Raw genomic sequence first — 23,340 nt, 5'->3', positions numbered from 1 at the left:
TTTTATTCTTAAATTTTTCAAAGCATTCTTTCCTGCCAGAGTATTATTCAGCTAATGCTGCAGTGACAAATAACCCAATATGTTAATGACTTACAAAAATAAACATTTATTTCTCACTCACTTTACATGAGCGCTGTGGCATCTCTGGGCTCCGGCGGCCTCCACATTTTTTCCTGTTCTGGGCCCGAGCTGAAGGAGCAGTGGAGCCTGAGATGCCCTGTTTTCTTGTTGCAGAAGAAAGGCTCAAGAGTGTCCCAGCTGAACACAATCATTAGAAAAGCTTCTGCTCAGACCCTGCAAACATCATGTCCCCAGTCATCTCATTGAGAAATCATGTCACATGGCCAAGTTGCAGGGCCAACAAGGCAAAAAACATGCTCCCGGGACACTCGGGCAGATCACTTAAAAACAACTGAGATGTAGAGTCCAATTGCAAGGAGGGAGCGAATAGTGAAGACAATTAATTCAATTCACCACACCCATCTGTTTATGTAATAAGTTCTTGGTCTTTTGGTTAAATCCCAGGCCTACTGATTCTTTGTGGATAACATTGAATTTGTCTTTCACTAGCAAGTGTCTTGCGCTAAGAGTCATCCTTGATCTGTGATGTTTTCTAATTTAATCTATTTTAAAGTTCTTAACTCTACCTAATATAAAAATTTCAATTTGGGTGACTAAAGGCCATATAATGCAGAAAGAACTTGACCAGAAGTTCAAGGACTTAGGCTTAGGCCTGGCTCGACTCTTAACTAGCCAGGCAGCCTTCTCCGGGCCTCAGCTTTCTCCTCCGTGCACATCAGAGGTAATGAGCACAGGAGTATTTGGGAAAGAAGGAGGCACCAAGTAAATATATGGTTGTTAGAGGCTGCATTCAAAGTATTTAACGGTTGGCCAAGGTTGATGCAGGCCATGGCACCAGGGCAGCATCCCAGAGGCCCCAGGTCACTCTTTAGATGCTGGATTGTGAGGGCTGTCTGGGCAGAAGGAGGCAGGGCAACATCTGAGGACGCTCAGAGCAGTGGCTGCTTACCAACCAGTATAGAGGAATTTCAGCATGTTAGCAACCGGTAGTCATTTCAGCGCATCCCAGCTGTATGCTAGCGCTGTGTGATGTTTTTTTCATGTTCCTGAGGATGAAAAAAGGCACCGTTGCCAAGCGGAAAGAGTATTAAATTAGGAATCACAAGACATGAGTTCTAGGCTTACTTCTACCAGTCACCCAGCAAGTTACTTAACTCTTACGGGCCCAGTGTCTCTCTCTGTGGAATGCAGGGCACAGTCTCTACCTTACAAAGCTGGCATAAGGATGCAGTGGGGCTGATATGAGTAAAATGCCCAGCACAGAGTCTGGCTTACCCATAGGTGTTTTTCTGAATCTATATCTGAACCTGATCATACCGTGACCTGAGTTTGAGTTCCAAATCTACTACACACCAATTCTGTGAACGTCTGTTTCCTGTAAACACCATAAAATGGGTCAATCTATGGGGCAGATAAGTGATACGTATAACACATTCAGAATAGTGCCGCCTGGTATTTCTTAAGCAGACAAATAATTCTTACTTTAATCTGTGTTGTCACTGGTCTCTGTGTTGGTGTGCCGAAACCAGCCCCACGCTGCTTCTAGCCACCCTTCACTATCATGTCTGATGTATTTCACTTCCGGTGGCTGCCATCTTTTCCCCTCTCCTTTCTTTTATTTCCTGTTTTTCTTGGTTTGTTCCTTTCCTTTCCACCTCTCCTGTACATCATGGGATTGGTTTTGAGAGCTGGGGTGCATTTGGCTGCGAGGAACAGAAAGCCCCCTCAAGCTGGCTTAGCTGGCATGGAAGTGGACACCACCCCACAGAAGGAAGGAGGGAGCTTTGTGGCCCAACCAGCTCTAAAGACACTGGTTTATTCCATGTCGCCCCTCCTGTCAGCACGGTGGCCCTTGTAATGAAAAGGAGCGTGCCATTTAACAACCGGGGCTACATGTTTCCTTGGGCAGGACCAGGTGAGAATAGATATTGGCAGAGAGAGAACACACAAGCCTGAGTCATTTTTAATGGCTTGCCCCAAAAGTGTGGCCTAAAAGAGTAACCAGCGAGAACCAGGAGGTCACACATGGCCTGCCTGAGATGGCAGGGGGCTGTAGGAAGAGGCTGCTGGTGACAGTTGGGAGCCTCTGAAGAGCCCAAATTGGCCCAAGAAAGGAAATGTCAACTTAAATACCTGCCAACCCCAGAGCTCCTGAGAGCATCAGTCAGATGCAACCTTTCCTGCCCCTTACCTTGTCCAACCACCCCCACCCTAACCAAGAAGGAAGTAACTCAGTAAGGAGGAGTGGACACACTGCATAGAGAGGGGGGAGCATGAGAACCAAGCTGCTATCCCACCGCCTGTGGCCAGCTTGAATCAGGCCTGAGCTGGGGAGGGGAGAAGCTCTAATTTGGTTAAGCCTTTTTTCTATTATTATTACTCCAGGTTAGTCTTATTCAATACTTAATTGAAAGTGTTTTATGAGTACAAGTGGCCAGAGGGCTGATTGATAATTACTTACTTACTTAATTAATTAATTAATTAAGGCAAGGCCTTCACAGATCAACAATTAGGAATGTTATTTTTTTAAAAATACCCTTACATTTCCAGAAGAGTTGCAAAGATAGTACCTCTAGAACAGCATTTCTCAACCTCTTTTTTTTCCCCCCCCATTATTGTTTTATTCCTCCCCCAAGAAGCTCTTTAGATGTTCATTTCTGGAATTGCTCCCCCATGAAAATGTAATACCACAGATATGCTGTATGTCTATTTACATACTATGGCCCTTTAGAGGGCCACAAACCATTGTAATAACTAAGGATTTTTTTCTGCTCAACAACCCCTGGTACCCCTAGAATCAGCTATTTCTGAAAAGATCCCTGGTTCTTAGAAACTTAATTACCCAAGAGTGACCAGAAAAGTCATGGGATGTGCTCTGGATTTCTTCCCAAAGACAGAGGACAACCACCTCTTCAGGAGAGGTTTAATGGGATAGTGGGAGATAAAAATGCAGCTGCTTTTTAATTGTATGCTACACGGCCCCTTGCTCAATTTGACAGTAACCCTGAGCCACTGCCCACTCATAGGGTTGACTGAGGGATGTGACATGCTTTGGAGAGGGGACATCGCTTTCCAAGTGCAAAGGCCTGTTCCTGTGGCCAGCTTTGGATACTTGTTCTTTCATGGCCCAAGGTCCTCAAAAGTCAAGGAGTGGAAGAAATGATTTTTGCTATGAAAGGGAACCATTCTGTGCATGATTTTCAGGCTCTTAAGGTCATAATGCTGAGAGATACTGATCTGAAAGGGCTTGCATTGCAACACCCTGGTCAAGTGCTTCTGCAGTCGAATGGATGTGATGTCAATGGGACTTCCTAACATCACAAGGCTGCTCTTTCCTGTAAAGCCTGGAATCAAGGATCTTGCAAAGAAAAGTGCTAGACACCTGACCATGCCACTGGCCCAAGGCCCCGAGGAAAAGCCCTGAGCTCAGGGATCAGATTTTCCTGGAACCTTTCTGGTCAGGTTCAGCAAAGCCAGCAGGGCAGGTTTCAGATATTCAGTTTCAGTTACATTTGGAATAGCACAGGCAAAACCCTCACCGCTTCCTCTCTGCTGACTCCCAGAAGCAGCAGCGCTTCAGCCGAGATGAGACAAAGACAGTTACTGCTTCTGGACTGGTTGGTTTCCTCCTGACCCCCAAGATGAGTTCCTCTTGTCCTAAAAAAAGGTGGCTCTCACTTTGCAAGAAGGGAAGCTGGTTAATAAGGGTCTGTGTCTCCAAGGAGCTAGATGCTTTTGGCATCCATTCCTTCAGCTCTGAGAAGCTCAGCAGAAATGCAGCCTAAGATTGTATAGGTCCCGAGGCACAGCCTGGGGACAGCTGGGTCCACAGGATATAAGGCAGGGAGACAAAGAGCCATTCGAAGGAATTCTGGAATATCAGAGCTGATAGGGCCCACACCCCTAATCCTTCACAGGTTGGGGGAACAAAGGGAAAGTGTCCCCATCCTCTGGGAAGCTTCTCCTGTGCTCAGACCACCCACATCTCAATGCCCTCTGTGCCTATTCCTTGTTACTGTAATCTCTTTGTTGAAAATTCACTGCCCTCATGAAACTGAAGCTCCTTTGTGGGGTGGGAGGATGGAGGGGTTGTGTCTGCTTTGTTTATGTGTGAGAATGCCCAGATGAGCTGCGGGTGTCCGACAGAAGGGCCAGAGGTCCAGGGTCTTGAGTGAGAGTCATCATGAGCCTCAGAGGACCCAGCTGGTGCAGCGGAGATGCAATCTAGGGCTAAATGGGGCGAAGGCTGGGATCTCAGCCAGCCGCCAGAGCTGCAGCCATTGTGAAGGCTAGTGGGTGGGTTGGTGGGGAGTGTCCATTGGACAGAACCATTTTGGGGAGTCTTTCATATGTGGAAGTGGATGGGGGGCACAGCTATAAAAAACAAAAATATCTCCAGACATTGCTAAATGTCTCCTGGTGGGTTAGTGGGTGGGGCAGGCAACATTGTCCTCTAGTTGAGAGCCACTGTACAAACTCTAGTCCCGCTGTGTGCAGCTCTTCACACAATGAGTACCTTTTGGTGAGGCTGCAGCCAGTGGGTACAGACCATGCCTGCCTTGTCAGGATTGTTTCGGCCTTAGGTCCAGCTGGACCTGGCGGAGGGACCCGTCCCAGGTGGCTACGGTGGGGAGGCAAGGCAGAGGCTGTCAAGGCAGGAGCTAGGGGTGTAGGCAGGAGCAAATTCTCACCAGTCCAGGAGGCGTATCTCAGCCAGAATGAGTCAGGGAGGGTTCAGAGGGACACTTGGGAAGAAAGAAGGAGCAGGCACTGACCGGGCAAGGGCACTCCCCCAAAGAAGGTGCCGTAACGTGAAGTCCTTAGCCAAACAGGTACGAAAAGACCACGGAGTGGGAGAGAGGAGGCGTCTGGCATTATTGAGAACCTGCTGTATGCGAGACAGTCATTAGCTCGTAGACGTTTTAAACAGCCCCATGACACTCATTCATTTATTCCATCACCAATAAATGCTTACTGAGTGGCTAGGATGCACAAGGAACTGTCCAAGGTTCTGAGGCTACAGCAAGGGACAAAACAGAAAAACTCTGCCCTTATGGAGCTTACATTCTAGGGGGGAAGACAGACAACTCAGAGAAGAAAATACATCTGACGTACAGCTGTGTTAAGTGCCATGGGGAAGGTGGGGAAGGTGGGGAAGGGGCCTGAGAAGGTGTAAGGTTGTGGTTGTTTATAGGGTGGTCAATGAGAGCCTTGCTGAGGCCTAGAGCTAAAAGTCCCATTTCAGTTTGCTTCTTGCCTTAATTTTTTCAACATAGCACTTGAGATTTGAATTACAAAATGAATTAACACTAAATGTTAACTTCCAAACAAAGATAATGGTGGTGAACCATACTCATGTTGTTGTTAAGGGTGAGAAGTTCAGAGACCTGCCCAAAGACACTCAGCCAATAGGTAGACGAGCCAGATATTGACTGACATCTGGCTGACTCAAAACCGGGTGCCATTTCCACTGGGTTAAGTTTCAGGACACGTCAGAGTTAAGCAATATGGGAAGAGCTCAAAGCTGGACGATGGGGACCTCCCTCTCTGGGGAGACCTTACAGCAGGAGAACTCAAGAGTGAGAAAGGAACAAAGTTGTAGACTGAGGGGAAAAGGGTTTATAAATAGCTGGGGGAAAGAGGAAGGCTGAAAAAGGAACAAAGCTGGTGGGGCCAGAGAGAGAAAAATTAATTAATTGAAATAAGTCAAATTGCTCAGTCATGCTTTTCTAGCACTCAGAAGGCTGGAACCCTCCTCCCCCCAAATTGCAGGGAGCTCCCTAATTCCAGGAATAAGCAAAGGGTCAGTCATCCAAGAAGCCTGAGAGGCAAGAGTGGAAGGGGTTGCAAAATCTCAAAGCCACGATGCTGCGCACTCTGAGGTTGGCCTGCTTGGCAGAGGGTGACACAGTTGAGGTCCTGGTTTCTCTGAAAATGCAAGGTCATGAACACCCAGCATGCATACCAATTCAGCCGCTGTACCATGCCACCCACGCCTGTGATGATGGCCTAAAAACTGATTATGATGATGACCCTGAGTCATGAGGAAAAATTGGGATTTCTCTGAGGACATGAGTCTATCTACTGAGCCAAGGACAAGTATAAAATGTCAACTTTTTGTCACCTCTTCTAGCCTCCTATTAGAGATTGATAGATGGTCAAAACTTTTCCATGTGGTTCTCTCCCCCCACCCCCACCCCTGGACTGCAGCTCCCTGAGGGCAGGGACAGTATTTCTGGTTCCTCTCTCTGTCTGCAGCACCTGGCCTGATGTCTTTCTCATAGGAGGGATACAAAGATATTTGTAGATTGAATATGGAGTCCTATTTCCAGCAAAAAGGTTCAGACCAAAAGCTTTTGCCCTTGGAGAATTCATCTTTTGTATTCAAACCACCAACCCAGCAACCCAGACCCTCTCACCCTGGAATTGTAACTCTAGACAATGGAGACAGGAGTTATCCACCTGAAATTCTTTTCTAGGGCTCCACCTGTGGCATCCCTCTGATTTTCTCAGCATTGAAGATTGAGTCATCTCTAGCCCCTTCTGTCCTCACTTCACCCTCAACCTGTCCTATCAGTTACAGAGTTCCACTCAATCAGCTCCCCTGGTATTTCCTACACCTGCCTCTTGCTTTCCTTTCTCCTGCTTTCTGATTTTGTTCAGGCCCTCTGGGCTGGGTGTGATGATCACCTTCCATCTCCCAACTGGTTATCTAGTTTCCCCCAGACGTCTTACACTCACCTCCCACATTCAAATTCCCAGAGTCTCGCTGGGCTCCGGCTCTTCCCTTCTCGGAAGCCACCGTTGGCGCCTCCCTGTTTTCCCATATTGTACGCATTCCTTGAACATCCCTCACATGTTGAGAGTTCCTTCTATATCATCTGTCTCCAGCCCGCCTGTCCCATCTCATCTCCCATATGTCACCGGACACTGAGGCACTGGGCCCAGCACCTGTGCTTTCCAGCCCCTATGCCTGTGCTCCTGCAGCGTCCTCTGCTGGGCGAGCCCTTCCCTCCCACGGCCCCAGGCCTCATCCTGTCTTTCAACGCTGAGCCCCAAAGCTGCCCCCTCCAGGAAGCCTTCCCTGATCCTCCTCCCGCCTTCTGTTGGTAGGGATCATATCCCTCCTGAACGTCCACAGCATTTCAAGTACCAAATTATAGCTACTGTTTTATGTATCTTACCTCTCTTAAAGTGGTCTCTAAACTTTATTGATTGTATACTCCTGTAGCAAAAGTATTTTTGAGAACACACTCCAGCATGTATATACTTTACTTATATATAAATTGAACTACTGTACTAATAGATTTTGTACATACTACAACACAAAAAAATAGGAATTTACAGAAGGATGTGATAAACATCGAAATAGAAGCCCTGGCATTTTCTTCCTATGCCCAAAGAACCATTGTGTGTACTACACTTCGGAGACCACTGGCCTAATGAGTGATAGGTGCTCAGGCTGCAGGGGTCAGGAAGTTGGGGTTGTTTGTGGGGGTGGGCACATCCAGCTGGGACTGGAAGCAGGCAGGAGGGCCAGGCAGGCCTGGGAGAGGAGGAACGCTCCCTGGCTGGTGCTGGTGCCCACTGGATCCAGAAAAGGGCACAGCAAACCAGACCATGCGTGGCAGCTGGAGGGAAGATTCAGGGGACCTCTGGGCAGCAGGGAAACAGCAGCTGGGCAGGGTGGCTGCCACTAGGAGTCCAGTCACCCCTCAGATGCCAGGCCATGTCCTCGGGGAACAGAGGCCTTGGGGGAACGGGGCATGCTGTCAGCATTGTGCCCCATTGAGTGCATCTCAACCAGCAGTGGCAGCTCATAACAGAGATGTTAATGCATTGTGAAGGAGAGGGTCCCTATCTCCCGTGGTATTTGATGGATAGGAAATTAAAGCCCAAGGGAAGGTGCCCAAGGTGACCATGGCACTCTTGATGTGAGAACTCTCCTTGAACTTGGCCTCTAGTTTGTGTTAATGTTCACACGCTCAGGCATCTCTGGCACCATCCTGCAGGCCTGCAGACCCAGCTGCCCAGACGAGGCTGCTCCTGCAGAATTGAGATGGTTGGGCTCCGGGAAGGAGAGGCAGCTTCTACAAAACCCCCAGCGCCCCACACATACATGCACACAGGCATGCAAAGACACATATATACACATGCATATGCACATCACTCATGCACTCCTCACACATGCACACACGCTCACACACATACCTACACACACGCGCACATGCACAAACACACTAGGTGGAACCTCTGTCTTAGGACCCCTTCACCAGCAATGTTCTTTCCAAGTGTCCCTGTAAACTCCCTGCCCTTCACCTCCTTCACCACGGTGGCAGAGTAGCAGGCCTCCGTGCCTCCATGTCTGGACACGTGCACTTCTTCCCAGAGCATCTTTTCTTTTCAACAAAGAGCATGGCCTAATTTTGAGAAGGGAGGTAAAGTGGGGGAGATAGATGGGTCAGGGTTGAAGGGCAGAATGGAAGGCTCGTACCTGCCCTTCACTACTTTCTGAGCTACAAGAGAGCTGAGGAGGGTGGGGGAGGACCACGTATCAGGTGCTACTCTGCTCTCTCCTGGATGCTGATGTGACCTCTGACTATGCTGTTCACCAAACTGCAGGACTGGGGAGAGGCATTGTGGGAGGTCTCTGGCATGTCCCTGGTACAGCTGTGGGAGAGGATCCTCAAGCCCCATGTCCCCATACCATGATCAGCCCCAAGGGCCAACGCTCCAATGGAAAGGAAATTCATTCTTTCATTTTTTCAATCAACAAGCATTTATTGAGTACCTCTGTATAATAGGCACTAGAGAAAATGCACACACACACACACACACACACACACACACACACACATATGCTAGAGCCTATACTCTGGTTTGCACAAAAGGGCATGGAGCATAGAGGAAGAAGTAATCCAGGGGTCTGTTGTGTATTGACCTGTCCATGTGAGAGAGCAGGGTCCCAGCAGAGGAGCATTGAGAGAGAAGAAAGGAAGGTGAAGAGAGGAGGGCATGAATGGGGTGCAAGCTGAGGAAGTGAGCATATGCCCTTCACCACCAGTATTGCAAAGCGATGGCAGCATTTTACAAAAGTAGCTAAATTGGTGTGGCTTTGCAGTTACTGCTTTGCATGAATTGACTAATTTAATACAACAGTCCTATGTGGCAGGTACTCTTATTCACCCTATTATACAGCTGAGGAGACTGACACTCCAAGAGGCTAAGTAGCTGCCCAAGGATTTCTAATCACTGGGTGATAGGGACAGGTAGACCCCACACAACCCCTCTCCTCTCAGCCTTAATCTCAATTGACAACTGATTTAATATTCAGAACACTCTTTGAGACCTTACGGCGGGACGGGGTGTAGGGGGGAGGGACCAAGGTACAAAGAAGTGAATGACCAGTGCATGGTCTCAAAGCTCTTAGGGGGTCACAATCTGACCTACACCCAGCTCTCCTAGACCCCCAGATCTTTTTACTCTGCTGCAATCTCTCCAGAGGCCAGGGCACAGGCTAGGGTTAGGTGCCTCGTAAGACTAAGTGAGAGTGGAAAACAGTTTGAGGGTTCCTGAATAAGTTAATCATAGTTACCTGTGATCTAGCAATCCCTGTCCTAGGTATATAACCCAAAGATTGGAAAACAGATGTTTGAACAAAAACTTGTACATCAATGTTTAGAGCAACACTATTTACAACAGCAAAAATGTGGAAACAGCCCCAATGTTCATCAACAGATGAGCAGATAAAGGAAATGTGGTATATTTATACGATGGAATGTTCTTCAACCATAAAAAGATGAAATTCTGACACATGCTACAACATGGATGAACCTTGAAAACATTATATTAAATCAAAGAAGCCAGACAAAAGGGCCACAAACTGTATGATTCCATTTATATGAAATAACCAGAATAGGTAAACCCATGGAGACAGAAACAGATGGGTGGCTGCCATGGGCTGTAGGAAGGGGGAAATAGGGAGTGACTGCTAATTACTATGGGGTTTCCATTCGGGGCAATGAAAAAGTCCTGGAACTAGACAGTGGGGATGGTTGCGTAACACTGTGAATGTACTTAATGCCAGTGAATTGTACACTTTAAAATGCTTAAAATTTTTTATGTTATGCCTTTTTTACCACAATAAATAAAAAGGGAGTGAGGGGTCCTTGGGACCCACGAGGGACTTCTTTCTGAGAAAGCAGAGGGTCACAGTATGCCAAGGGAGAGCAATGGGGATGGTGCCCCTGGTTCTCGTAAAGGGGAGGTGTCTAAGAGCCTAGGAATGCCCTTAATAGTCCCTGAACTTTTAAGAGAAAAGACTTCTTACAAATCAGTCATCATGAGGTCCCATGTCACTTCATCACAAACGGCATAACAACTACCATTAGGCATAGCATCTCTCTCCAACGTGATGCTGTTTTGGATTTCTGCCCGCACCCAGCCTGCAGTCTCCCAAACTCCACTGTGCATCACAGTCACTCAGGAAGTTTTGTGAAATGGCAGACTCCTGGGTCTCATCCCCAGGGATTCAGGCTCAGTGGGCTGAAGTCAGGAACCTGTAGTTTATAAACCTTCCTGGGAGTTGTGCTGCAGCCTGTCCTCTGACAGGTCTTGGGAACCAGGGCCTGGCCCGCTGGAGTGTCGAAGGTCGTGCATAAGAAAGACCCTGGTAGTGAGATGTGTTTGCAGATTTCCATCGTGCCTCCACCCTCAGACTGTCTCTAGAGAAGATGTGCACCAGAGTTTACCTTTTCCACCCTTTCCCCATGGACCCCGTGTCCAGCACCACTCCTGCTCTGAATGTCATCCCGCCAACTCCCTGGCTCTTAGGGGTTCACACGGTTCTCCAAATCTCCTTTGAGGGTTCTCACTTTAAAACAGTGTCCCTCAGACCAAAGTCCCGGAAACTCAGCCCTTGGGAATGGCCCTGGGGACCCACAAAATCTGTTCATTCTGGGGCAGGCAACCTTGGTTGGGTGTGACCGGACTGTCTCCACCCCAGATTTGTCCAGTTCAGACTGGAGGACTCCACAGAACGTTGTACACCGTGTGATTGTTTACTTTCTAAAAATATATTCCATGAATTATACATATTATTAAAGAATAGAAAATACAAATAAACTGAAGGGGGTGTAATTAATTAACCTAAACCCCTCTACTCTGAGATAACCATTGTTAATATTTTGTTATGTAACTTTCTAGACCTTCTCCTCTGCAAATGTGTGTGTGATGTCTTTCTTCAACAAATATTTATTGAGTGCCTACTCTGTGTCAAGCACTCTACTAGGAGCTAGGACTTTGGAAGAAATGATACAGATAAAAATCTCTGCACTTATGGAGCTTGTAGTCTATATATTAGGTGTGTGTTTTTTTAAATGGTGTGCTACTTTTAAGCAATCTTTTTTCTCTTAATGGTATATTGTGAGTGTCTTTCCATATCAATGAATGCAGGTCTACATTATCATTGTAATGATTGTATACTATTCCATTTGGTATATTTATAATAATTTATTTAACCAACTATGGCATCAAGTGGTTTGGTCTAGTTTTTCACTATCAGGTTGAGATAATCATCTGTAGTGATTTTTGATGCCCTTTTGATAACACCTTAGGATAAATTTGTAAAAGTGGAATTTTGAGGTCAAAGGATATGTACTTCTTTTTCTGTTTGCAGCATAGTTCTTTTATTAAGCCTTTTTATTTTGAAATATGATTACAGATTCACAAGTTGCAAAGATAGTACAGAGAGGTCCAACATACTTTTCACCCAGTTTTCCCCAGTGGTTGCATCTAATATAACTATAGTACAATACCAAAAACAAGGAATTGACATTGTTACAAATGTGTGCATATAGTTCTATATTTTTTTTATCACACATAGGTTCGTATACCCACCACCGAAATCAAAACAGAGAACTATTCCATCACCCAAAAGACCTTTCTCATGCTAACCTTTTATAGTCATACCCACCCCTCTCCCCCAGCCATTCCCAGCTGCTGGCAACCACTTATTTGTACTCCATCTATATAATGCAGTCATTTCAAGAATGTTCTGTAAGTTGAGTCATATGTTATATGACCTTTTGAGAATTTTTTTTTAACTCAGCATATTGCCCTTGAGATCCACCCAAGTTGTGTGTATCACTAGCCTGTTCCTTTTTATTGGTGAATAGCGTTCCATGGTATGGATGCACCACAATCTGTCTAACTGTTCACCTACCCAAGGGCAGTTGTTTGCTTTTTACAAATAAGGCTGCTATGAATATTTGTGTAGAGGTTATGTGGGCAGAAGTTTGCATTTCTCTGAGATAAATGCTCAGGGGTATTATTGTTGAATCCTATGCTAAGTGCACATTTTGTTTTTTAAAGAAAATACCAAAATGTTTTTCAGAGTGGCTGCACCATTTTACATTCCCACCAACCATGTATGAGAGACCAGTTTCTCCATATCCTCACCAGCATTTGGTATTGTCAGTATTTTTTTAAATTTTATTTTAACTGTTTTAATAGCTGTGTATTGATATTTCCTTGTGGTGTTAAATAGCTTTTGGCTACTTGCTGATGATATTGAATATCTTTTCATGTGTTTATTTGCCTTCTGTATACCCTCTTTGGTAAAATGTTTGTTGATGTCTTTTGGCCATTTTCTAATTGGGATGTTTATTTTTCTTTTTTACTATTGGGTTTTTAAAGTTCTTTATATGTTCTAGATACTAGTCCTTTGTCAGATATGTGGTTTGCCAATATTTTCTCCCAATCTGTAGCTTGTCTTTTCATCCTTTTTATAGGGTCGTTAGCTGAGCAAAAGGTTTTCATTTTCATGAGGTCCGATTTACTGATTTGTTTTTGCTTTTGTGGATTGTACTTTTGACATCATGTCTAAGACCTCTTCACTCTCTAAAAATTGTATAGTTTTCCATTTTATGTTTAAAATCTAATGACCCCTTTTGGGGTTAAATTTTGTATGAAGTGTATGATTTGTGTTGAGTGCCAGTGTTGTTGTCTGTGGATAGCCAGCTATTCCGGCACCGCTTATTGAAAAGACTATCTCTCCTTCACTGCATTGCTTCCGCACCTGTGTCAGAGACCTGTCCTTGTGTGGAACACAAGGTTCTGGGTTCGTTCTTCTGTTCCTGTGATCTAGGTGTCTATCCTTCTTCCAGTACCACACAGTCCTTTCTTTTTAAATTTTATTGCGGAACAGGCATGGTCATTTGTTACACATTGCTTTCATGCTACAATGGCATAGTTGACTCTTTTCTTAGGGAGGGCGCAGTTTACAGTGGCCCATGCGGGGATCGAACCGGCAACCTTGGTGTTATCAGCACCACGCTCTAACCAACTGAGCTAACCGGTCACCCCTCAATATCACACAGTCTTGGTGACTCTGATTACATAAGCCTTAAAATCAGGTCAAATGATTCCTCTCACCTTATTTTTCTTTTTCAAAATCGTTTTATCTGTTTTAGTTCCTTTGGCGTGAACTTTTGAAAGGGTTTTGATAACATGTTGCCAAAGTGCCCCCGAAAGGCGGTGCTAAGTTCAACTTCAGCCAGCAGGGCAGAGATGTGCTGTTTCCGTACACCCACACCGACATGGGCTGGCGTCATTCTTTGTAAATCTTCGCCTATCTGGTAACTGAAAAGTTATGTCACATCCTTGTTTTAAATTGCATTTCTTTGGTTGCCTTTGAATCTAGGCAGGCAGCCAAGGCTCCCAGGTCTCAGGTATAAAAGTTTGGTACCCTTGTGAGATGAAGCTTCATGTTGAAGGTTTTAGAAATCTCCAACTGAGAAAATGGACAGGTTTGTGTGGCATCCACTGATGACTCCTTTTGTTCCTTGCTTGTTCTTCTAGCTTCCAGAGATGAAATCATCTGCTCAGGCAGCCGCATGTGCTCACCCCAAATTGGCCTTCAGAACATATCCAAAGCTTGACCACATCTTACCTCCATTGTCACTACCCCCTGGTTTGCGTGCCACCACCTCTAGCATGGATGGATTATTGCGATATGCTCCTAACAGTGTCCCGACTTCTACGCTTGTCCCCTAGGATTTGTTCTCAAGCCAGAAGCCAGAGGGTTGTGTCTGAAACACAAGTCAGAGCGTCTTACGTGCTCAATGCCCTCTCTTCTTACCCAGAGTAAAAGCCAACATTGCTGCGTGGCCCACATGGTCACTGTACCCATGCCCCCACGGTCCCTGCTCAGTCACCCTGCTTTTGCCACTGTGCCACCTCTGTTCTTCCTCAAACACGCCCAGAAAGCTGTGCAGTCTTGGTCTCTTTTGCTATTTCCATTTGTCTGAAAGACAGTCCCCTCTGCCTGCAGGGGATCCCTAGGTGTCCACATAGCTCACTCCTTCTCCCTGTTCCAAATTGGACCTCTCACCCCTGCCCTCCCTTCCTCAAGGCTCTGCTTCCTCGCGGCGCTCATCACCAACTGACACGCTGTGTGTATGCGACTTGCTTATTTGTTTTTTGTCTTCCCTCCCAGAAGGACAGAGATTTTGTTCATTTATTTGCCTACTGCTTTATTACTAGCAGCTAATACGCTGCCTGGCACTAGTGACTACTCAATAAATACCTGATGAATGAATGAATGAATGAACGAATGGACAGCCACCTAGAAATCAGCCTGTGCTAAATTCAGTGCTAACATGAATATCTTTAAAGGGAAATGCTCATACATAGTGATGATTATTTCCTTAGGATTTGTTTCTATAGTTGAATCGCTGGATCGGGGGAAGGTGTATTTTTAAAAGCTCTGACAGTTATGTCTCCAGAAAGGCAGTCTCAATTGCCATGCTTACCAGAAATGTGGGAGTATGTCTTTTCCCCTACATATTCACCAGCACTGGGTGTTGTCATTTTCAGAAAGTCTCCGCCAAGTTGTTACTTGCCACTGTCTCCTCAACATGAGTTTCGTAGAATGAACTTTGTATAGCTGGATCAAAAACAACCATTGTACAGCCATTCATAAGCAGTCTTCCTAGAGATGGTTCTTGTAACTGTCATCGAAAACAGCCAAGGGCAGAGCCCAAGGATATCAGAGGAGGGGTGGCAAGGCGTCCACACATGGAGCTTTCCAGAAGTCTGACACATTGTAAAGGCGCTGAGGTTGTCCAGTGGAGAGAATGGAAGGCGTATTTTTTAGGCCGCTTTCCTGAATTGTTTCTTTTCCCAGCCAAGCTCTGAATAGGACCTAGAGAGCCGACAGACAGTTCACAGTTGTGTTGTCTTACAACGACCTGCCCTAACCCATGGTTCTCAAACTGAGAGAGCCTCAGACTCACCTAGAGGGCTTGTTAAAACACAGACTGCTGATTCAGTAGGTCTGGGATGGGGCCCAAGAATTTGCATTTTTAACAAATTTCCAGAGGATGTTGATGCCGCAGGTCCGGGAACCACACTTTGAGAAGTGCTGGCCTAGAGTTTTGATGTTTATTTTGTCTTTTTCCCACTGGGTCTTACCCTCAGCCCCTCCGGGTTGGGTTAGGCACCAGCCTCCGTGCCCCGTAGGATCTCCATCAGTGCAGTGACCATGTGATAGGGCCCTGCCACCTTTCCCCAGGTCGTTCTCCCCTGTTTGGAGATGGACCTTGGTACAGGGACCATGGTTTATCTCAGTCCCTCCGGTGCCTATTAGGTGCCTGGCACTGTGGCCTTCATTGCAAGTCCCCAGAAGAATGAGGAGTGACTGAGTATCTACACTAGTGGTCGCATCAGAATTGTGTGTACTGACCACCTGGGGTTTGAAAGTTGGAGAATTATCCCAGGATTCCTTCTCACTTCCTCTGACCATCAGATTCTGAGGCCATCAGGAGGACTTCCAGAAACAAAACAGAAAACTAGCCCAGGGGGCTTGTTTTACAAGTGAGGAAATTGAGACCTGAGAAGGGGAGCCACTAACTCAAGGTCACACCCCCGAGTGATGACACAGGTGAGACCTGAACCCCTGATTTCCCCAACAGCCTCCTGTAGAGGAGGCAGAGTGAGAAGATGAGTGTGGCATGAACTCGGAGCATAGATGTGGAAATTGGACTGGATTCTCCACGCATCATAGGCTCTGGATATGTCCCCTCATCCCTTTGGGCCTCTATGTGCTCAACCTGTAGCTTTAGTAGGATACCAACCGAGTAATACTTTTGTGTGGATTAAACTAGGTCACCTGTGTGAATGGGCCCAGCACTGTGCCTGGCACATGGAGGGCATTTGTGATCTTCCTGCCTCATGTGACTTGAGCTGGATTTCCCAGTTCCGTACCCCCTACTCAGTGCTGTGGTTCTAAAGCGCAGTGTGGTCTCTGGTCACGCTCTGGCCAAGTGAGTGTTATGCTTGAAAAGGAAGAAAGGGGGAGAAACTGAAGAACCTTTCTGGTTTCTTCCAGAAAGAACACACACCTGATGGTGCAGATGGTACCTCATGTGATGTCAGCCCCCGATCACATTTTGTGAACTTCCCTTCTCTCCTCACCACATCCTCCTGGGGTTTTCAGTGTCAGAGCTCAAGTGGAAGGTGCAGATAGAAGTTAAATATAGAAAGGCACCTACTCATGGTGCAATGCGTGGGCTGATCCTCGGGTGAGGGGGCGTGAGCGCCTGCTAAATTTAGCAGCTAAACTTCCTTTCCTGCCCCCTTACATGCCATTATGCAAACAACCATGCTTGTCAGTTTCCCTCTGAGGAAGACTTCAAGGGCTGAAGAGAACTTGGAAATGAAGCCTCCCAGTTCATCATGGCCCCTCGTCCCACTGTTACCACTTGTTACCCTCACAGCCGTTCTGAGAGCCAGGCTTGAAGGTGTTGCTGATGTCACTTTACAAATGAAGATTCTGAGCCCCAGAGAGGCTGAGGGACTTGCCCAACGCCATCCTGGGGCAGAGCCCAGACAGAAGCTCGAGGTTTCACACTGACTCTGATATCAGTTCCTGAGAACCTGGCACAAGCAGGCTCTGGGCCTGGTAGCCCAATGGCTTATAAACAACACCCAGTCTGTGGATATTTCCTGGCGTCATGAGCGGTTTGCTAACTGCAGGTGGAAAGCATGCTCAAGGGCATGACCAGTGATGGACCACAGCCTTGCTACTCAGAGTGTGGTCTGCGGCCCAGCAGCCTTGGCCTCATCTGGGAACTTAGAAATGCCGAGGCCCAGCCCCACCCCAGACCTGTATTTTAATAAGGTTCCCAGGTGACTCGGGTACATAGTGAAGCTTCAGAAGCACTAGCCTAATGCTTTGAGTGGGGCTTACTTCGTCAATTCATGGAAGTTTAGGTTCCGGAAATCCGTTTCTTCACTCCCTCATTTATTCAACTGCCATTTATTGGTTAACTTCCAGGTTGGAGGCTTTGTGCTAGAATCTGGGACAGAAAATAGCTGCTCACACGCGGAAACGCTGACTGTGTACCTGGCGAGGAGTTTTTGATTTATTAGTTTGTTTAATCATCACAACATCCCTACGATGTAGGTATGCACATTTTCTAGAGGAAGCAGGCCAGTGAGTTTAGGCTTCAGATCACGGCACTTAGTTCGTGATAGAGTCAGTATCCACCCAGACACCTGGCTCCTTAACCAGGAGGCTGGGCCGCCAGTAAGGATTAAAGGAAAAACAGAGCAGCTTGACCAGGGTCAGAGACCAGACTCCAGGCCAGAGAGGACCTGAGGGATCAGCTGTGCCAGGGCTTGGTTTTAATTTTGGCTTTAAGCTACAGAGCCATTTGCTTTAGTAACATCTCACGCAGGGTCTATGAGAGCCAGAGCAGCTCTGGTTGGACGGAGCTGGTCCTCCAAGTCGTCCTGTCCTCCCCGCCGCCACCCCCCAGGCCTCCACTTTTCCCTGTACCTGGTGGAGCTCCATATAGAACAGGCTGAAAGCCACTCACAGGCCAGCTTCTTCATTTTGCAGATAGGGAACAGGAGCCAGAGAGATGAGTTGCCTTGTCCAAGATGACGTAGCTAATGAGAACAGTGAGTTAGGGCCGTGTGGCGCAAAGGTGAGCTCTTCTTCACATGGGGACCATTCCATCACAGAGAGCCTGCAACCGATCTCGGTGATGGCATTCCATCGGGAAATCACTTTATCTTAGCATTTCTAAATTTCTTAGGAATTAAGGAACCCCATTGAGATTGTGTTGACAGCTACAGGCCCTCTCCCCAGAATTATTCTCATTCATCTTCTCATTTCTCTCCCTCTCTCTCTCTCTCTCTCTCTCTCTCTCTCTCTCTCTCACACACACACACACACACACACACACACACACACATTATATAATAAGGCTCAGAGAGTTCAGAGAGCCCCTGAAGCCAGAATAAGCCCTTTAGTCGGGAGTCCTTGTTGTGCTTTGTGCCTTTGCTGAAACCTGCTCAGGGGGAAGTGAGAGCGGCTCAGAAAGGATTTGGGTGAATGGTCAGCCGTAGATGCCAGAGGGCAGCTGACCCCAACTGGGAGTGTCAGATGGGAAGTGACACGTTTCAGACAAACTTCTTTTTTATACCCACACCTTCCAGTTGGTGGCATTCACTGTCCAGAACTTTTTGGAGGGTTGGAAAGAGCCCCTGTTGTGACTGAAAATAGACTCCTCATTGTGTCCCTGAGCTGAGAGAAGGGAAGGGCAGGTGTGTGCTGACTGGGGCACATGACCTTTGTGTGCACATCAGGTTTTGCTAAAAGCAGGCGGCCCTCATGTATCACTCGTGTCGCAGGTTCTCTGGCGAGAGGAGAACCACCATGCTCTGAGCCGGGTAGAGGACTAAGCAGGAGCCTCGACGCTCCCATGTACCTCAGTCCATGGAGATTCCTCAACAATCAGCATCCCCACTTTACAGATAAGGAAGCTCAAGTCTCAAAGAGGCTAAATAAGCAGCCTCAAAGGACCCAGCTAGGTGGAGGGAGGGTACGTGGGATATGGATTACTAGCCCTGGCTCAAAAGGAGGTGATTGGGTTCAGACCCCAACAGTGTATCAGGCCAGCTGTGGGGCCAGCTGTGAGACCCCTCAGCTTCGAGTCTTCATCCTACGATGGTGATTGTGATGGCATGAATGCCACCAAGTTAGTGTGAAGATGAACATAGCTGAAGCACTTGGAATAGTGCCTGGCAGGTAACAGATGCTCGGTACATATTACCTTATTGTTGCTGCAATCGATGATGATGATGATGATGATGATACTGTAAGGCCTATGTTCAAATCTCACCTCTCTGATTGCTTTTTATGGTGGGCGTACCGCTGTTTCCCATTCAGCACTAGAAGGAAGTGGAGCAGAAAGGAAGGGAATAGCTTCTCCACAATCGGGGACAAAGCAAGGACACATCCAGTTTGGGTGTATCATTTTTTCATAAAACCATGGCTTCCGGTCACCTGCCTGGCCCCTGGCCCCTTCATATTTCCTCTCTGAAACTGCGGGCCCCTAGGCCTCCCCCAAAAGAACCTACGACCAGTGTGCCAGGGTCTTAGCCTCAAGCCAGCCTTTCTTTGCAAAGGCTCTGACTTCTAACTAGGCTCCCATCTTGCATTTGACACTCATGTCCGCCTTCGTTTGACATTTGTTAAATGCCAACTCCACATCAGGAACTTAGGACAAAAGACAAATAATGTTACAAAGCAGCCATGTCCCTGTCCTGGTCCCAACCTCAAGAATGGACATCTTTCCGTTGCTGTCTTGGTCCCTGTGCTGACAACATGCCCAGTTCTCTGGGTCCTTCGGGCCCTCTGGGCCAGTGGCCTTCTCTCATTTGTTTACTTCCGTAAGATGAGCAAATGCTTCTGAGTAGAATCACTGGGTCAAAGAAAATGGTACCTTTTTAAGACTTTTGATCCATATTCTTAATTAGCTCCAGAAAGACATTATCTTAAAGATGTTCATTCTAGCATTGTCTACTGAACACCCAGCACTAGCCTATCAGTAAGGGATGATTTGCATAAAATGTGACCCATCTGCACAACATGATACTGTGCAGCTATCAAAGGTGGTGACTCAGGTGGACATTCAGTCACTTGAAAAGGCACTGATACTATATCAATAAATGAGAAACGTAGTATATCTAATAGACATTAAAAACAAACCAAATTACATATGCGTGTAGAAAAGGACCAGGAAGGACACCCGTGTGAGCAGTGGCACTCTCTGGGGTAGGATTATGAAACATTTTCATTTTCTTTTTATACTTACTGAAATATTCACAATATGTGCTATTTTTATAGCCTGGGGGGAAAACTGATTCCTTCCCCTTGCCTCATTGCCCTACCAGAAACGTGAGTGGGACTTGCCAGGAGCCTTGGAAGTGGGCAGCGGCCAGACTAGGTCTTGGATCACTTGCACCAATGCGAATGAGTGGTGAAAGCTGGCAGGATCAGGTCTAGGAGTGGGGGCGCCCTGAGGCAGTGTCCCCTAGGTCCTGACTGGTCCAGTGTGTTCTCAGGATCAGTGTCTTGCTGGCCCAGAGTACTTCCCCTTCTTGGGCCTGGTTCTTATGAGCAGGGTTGGCAGTTTAGGAGCTATAGAGGAGCTTCCTCATCATTTCATCTTCTCCCCTGTCTCCTCTCCCTTCTCCCCTCCCCGTTTTTCATTTCTTCTATGACAAGTGTTGGGCCTTTAAATCAGATAGACCTGATTTCACATCCTGCTGCCGTTCTCAGTTGTTTTCATGTGTGAAATAGGAGTCATAGTGCCCACTTTGTAGGGTGGAGGGATGATTAGTGTTTTTAGCACACGCCCTGCCTGATGGCTCCTCTGGTCCGGGAGTTATGCCCTTGCCCCAGGTCGCACTCTGGCCCTGCCCACCTTTCGCATTACCTAGTTTGTATCTGAAGGAGCCAGGGTATTTTATTCTGCTTCCATCAGCCACTGGTTAAGAGCTGGCCTCTGAGAGGGGGCACACCAGTTTCCAGGTACTTCCATCCCTCAGTGCACACAGGCAAAGTGAGGTCCAGTGGCTGAGACACAGTGCTGGCCATGGCAGTCAGGCTGGCATGCCAGGCAGTGACAAGGGGGCTGGATGGGATGGACAGAGCACCAGCAGCCTCTGCTATAGACCTGGCTAGATTAACTGAGCTAAGTGCCATCACTCCCACACCAGACCTCTCGCTCGTGGGTTACAGGAGCCACCGCAGCCCAGGTGGGCCCTTCCTGCATAGCTTCCATAGACAGAAGCTTTCGTTCCCCATGTTCGTGGGCATACATAATACTTCTAAGTCCCTTAGTACATAATAATACTAAGTCCCTTAGACTCTTCTTATCAGGAGTGTGGCCAGATGGTTGAAATGGGGAGAGGAGCAAGTCCCATTGCCCTTGCCTCACAAAGCTAAGCAGAGGACAAAGAGTGAGGACTTCAGGGCCACAGTCCCAGGCTCTGTTTCCTCAACACATAGGTCGCCTTGAGAAGTCCCTGGTTTCTAATCTGAAGACGGGGTTGATAAAAAGTTGGCGTGAGAAGTAAATGCATAATGGACGTGAGGTGATTAGTAGAGGCTGGGCATTTGGTACCCATTATTACTGTTTTCTTTTCTTTCTTTTTTTTTTTATGGAAGATAGTTTTTGTCTCAATACAATTAGTAGTTTAAAATCTATGGGTCTTCTTACTGCATTAGCTACAGGGAGAAACCATGGGGCAAGCAGGCAGTACATCAATTTATTTATTTAAAGTGGGAACAGAAAGGACCTTTGAATTATCCAGGCTGGGCGCATTCATTAACTCTTTGTGACTTAGCCATTCATTCATTCATTCATTCATTCATTGACTCATTGAACAAATATCAATTGAGGATTATTATGTGCCAAGCACCATGCTAGGTACCAGATGTCCTAGAAGTTACTGGAAGTTGTTGAAACCCCAGCTAGGAGGCCTGTGACACAGTTGCCTACATTCTGGTGGGGAGAAGAGAGAAGCCTTTATGAACAGACAGTAGTCACCGTTGAAAGACAGCTATGTGGATCGCCCTCCAAGGATCACCACCGGCAGGCTCAGGCCTTGGAAGAAGGCTGGTACAAAACTTGCAGGGATGGGCAGCTGTTCTCCCACCTTCGCCCCTTCTCCTGTGGTTTGGAGCTGCTCAGCAAACACTAGTTGTGATTAGAATCTATGTGTTTCACCAAATGGCCACTCACCAATCATTAACTGAACACATACCATTCACCCATTCATTCATTCGTTCGTTTGTTTATTCGTCCAGTGCCTGCCATATGTCCGGCCCTGTCCTAGGTGCTGGAGATTTGGCAGCACTGAATGAGACAGACAAACCCCTTTCCTGCGCGTATGGAGCTTACATGGCAGGGGACAACAAACAAGCCTCAGCTCACATTTGGTGGATGTCTACCATGGGCCCGGCCCTGTTGAAGCACCTTTCATACAGAGTCCCTCAGTGGGCGTAGAGTGGCATTTTGAGGGGCAGTTCTTTGGTATACAGGACGTATGGCACGTTGCAAGACTTAACATCTCTGGATCCTGCACCCTATTGTCAGTGGCTCCCTTCCCCATGCTTCACCCAGCCATGGGGTACCCTCAAATACCCATTCACAGTTAAAAATGCCCCATTAAGATGTGGTACAGCCCCATGTTATAAACATAACACCTCAGTAAATTGGTTCTGTTACGGATCCCCATTTTACAGACGGTGTAACTGATGTCACAGAGATGTTCAGCAACTTCTTCAAGGTCACACAGTTGGAGTGATGGATTTAATCCCAGGAGCCTGGCTTCAGGGACTATGCTCTTCACTAACCTATCACACAGCCTCTAAAACAAGCCCAGAAACTGGAAATTCTAGACAGGGAGGGATGCTATGCTATAAATAAATGAAGATGGGATAGAGGCAGGAAACATTTCCTATGTGTAAAGCATCATACTGACCTAGCAGGAAGAAAAGAGAGAGTAATGAGAATCAACTGGGGCTTCTCACAGTGCTTTGCATACAGGCGCTCTGTACGCACTCTGTGTGTGTGTGTGGGGGGGGGTATATGTGTGCATAAAAGTGATGTGTACTTTAGTGAAACCCTCTGCCCTTATAGGGAATACTCTGCTCATTGAGGAATAATTATTCACATGTTTCTCTCTCCATATCTAACCACTGCCTGCAATGTGGGTCTGAGCCAACAGTAGTGGGGAAGCTTTGAAAGTTCCTTTTTGTTTCAAGCCCTCCCTGCAGCTGGTATATAGTAGGTATTCAAACATTGGATGGATGGATGGATGGATGGATGGATGGATGGATGGATGGATGGATGGATGTTTGGATGGATGATTGGATGGATGATTGGATGGATGGAT

The 23,340-nt window shown here is 46.9% G+C and overlaps 1 protein-coding gene and 1 non-coding gene across 6 annotated transcripts in view; one reads left to right on the top strand and one right to left on the bottom strand.

Moving 5' to 3' along the window:
• Positions 1-23,340, top strand: part of HIVEP3 (HIVEP zinc finger 3) — a 437,965-nt gene that overhangs the window by 214,771 nt on the left and 199,854 nt on the right. The gene's annotated exons all lie outside the window — the stretch shown is intronic.
• TRNAI-GAU (transfer RNA isoleucine (anticodon GAU)) lies at positions 13,368-13,441 on the bottom strand. The gene has a single exon. It is a non-coding gene; the product is annotated as a tRNA-Ile (tRNA).

This window comes from Hipposideros armiger, unplaced genomic scaffold (genome assembly GCF_001890085.2).
Source record: "Hipposideros armiger isolate ML-2016 unplaced genomic scaffold, ASM189008v1 scaffold_82, whole genome shotgun sequence".
Taxonomy (NCBI): domain Eukaryota; kingdom Metazoa; phylum Chordata; class Mammalia; order Chiroptera; family Hipposideridae; genus Hipposideros; species Hipposideros armiger.
The sequence above is the reverse complement of the archived record's forward strand: the minus strand, read 5'-3'. Positions and strand labels throughout refer to the sequence as shown.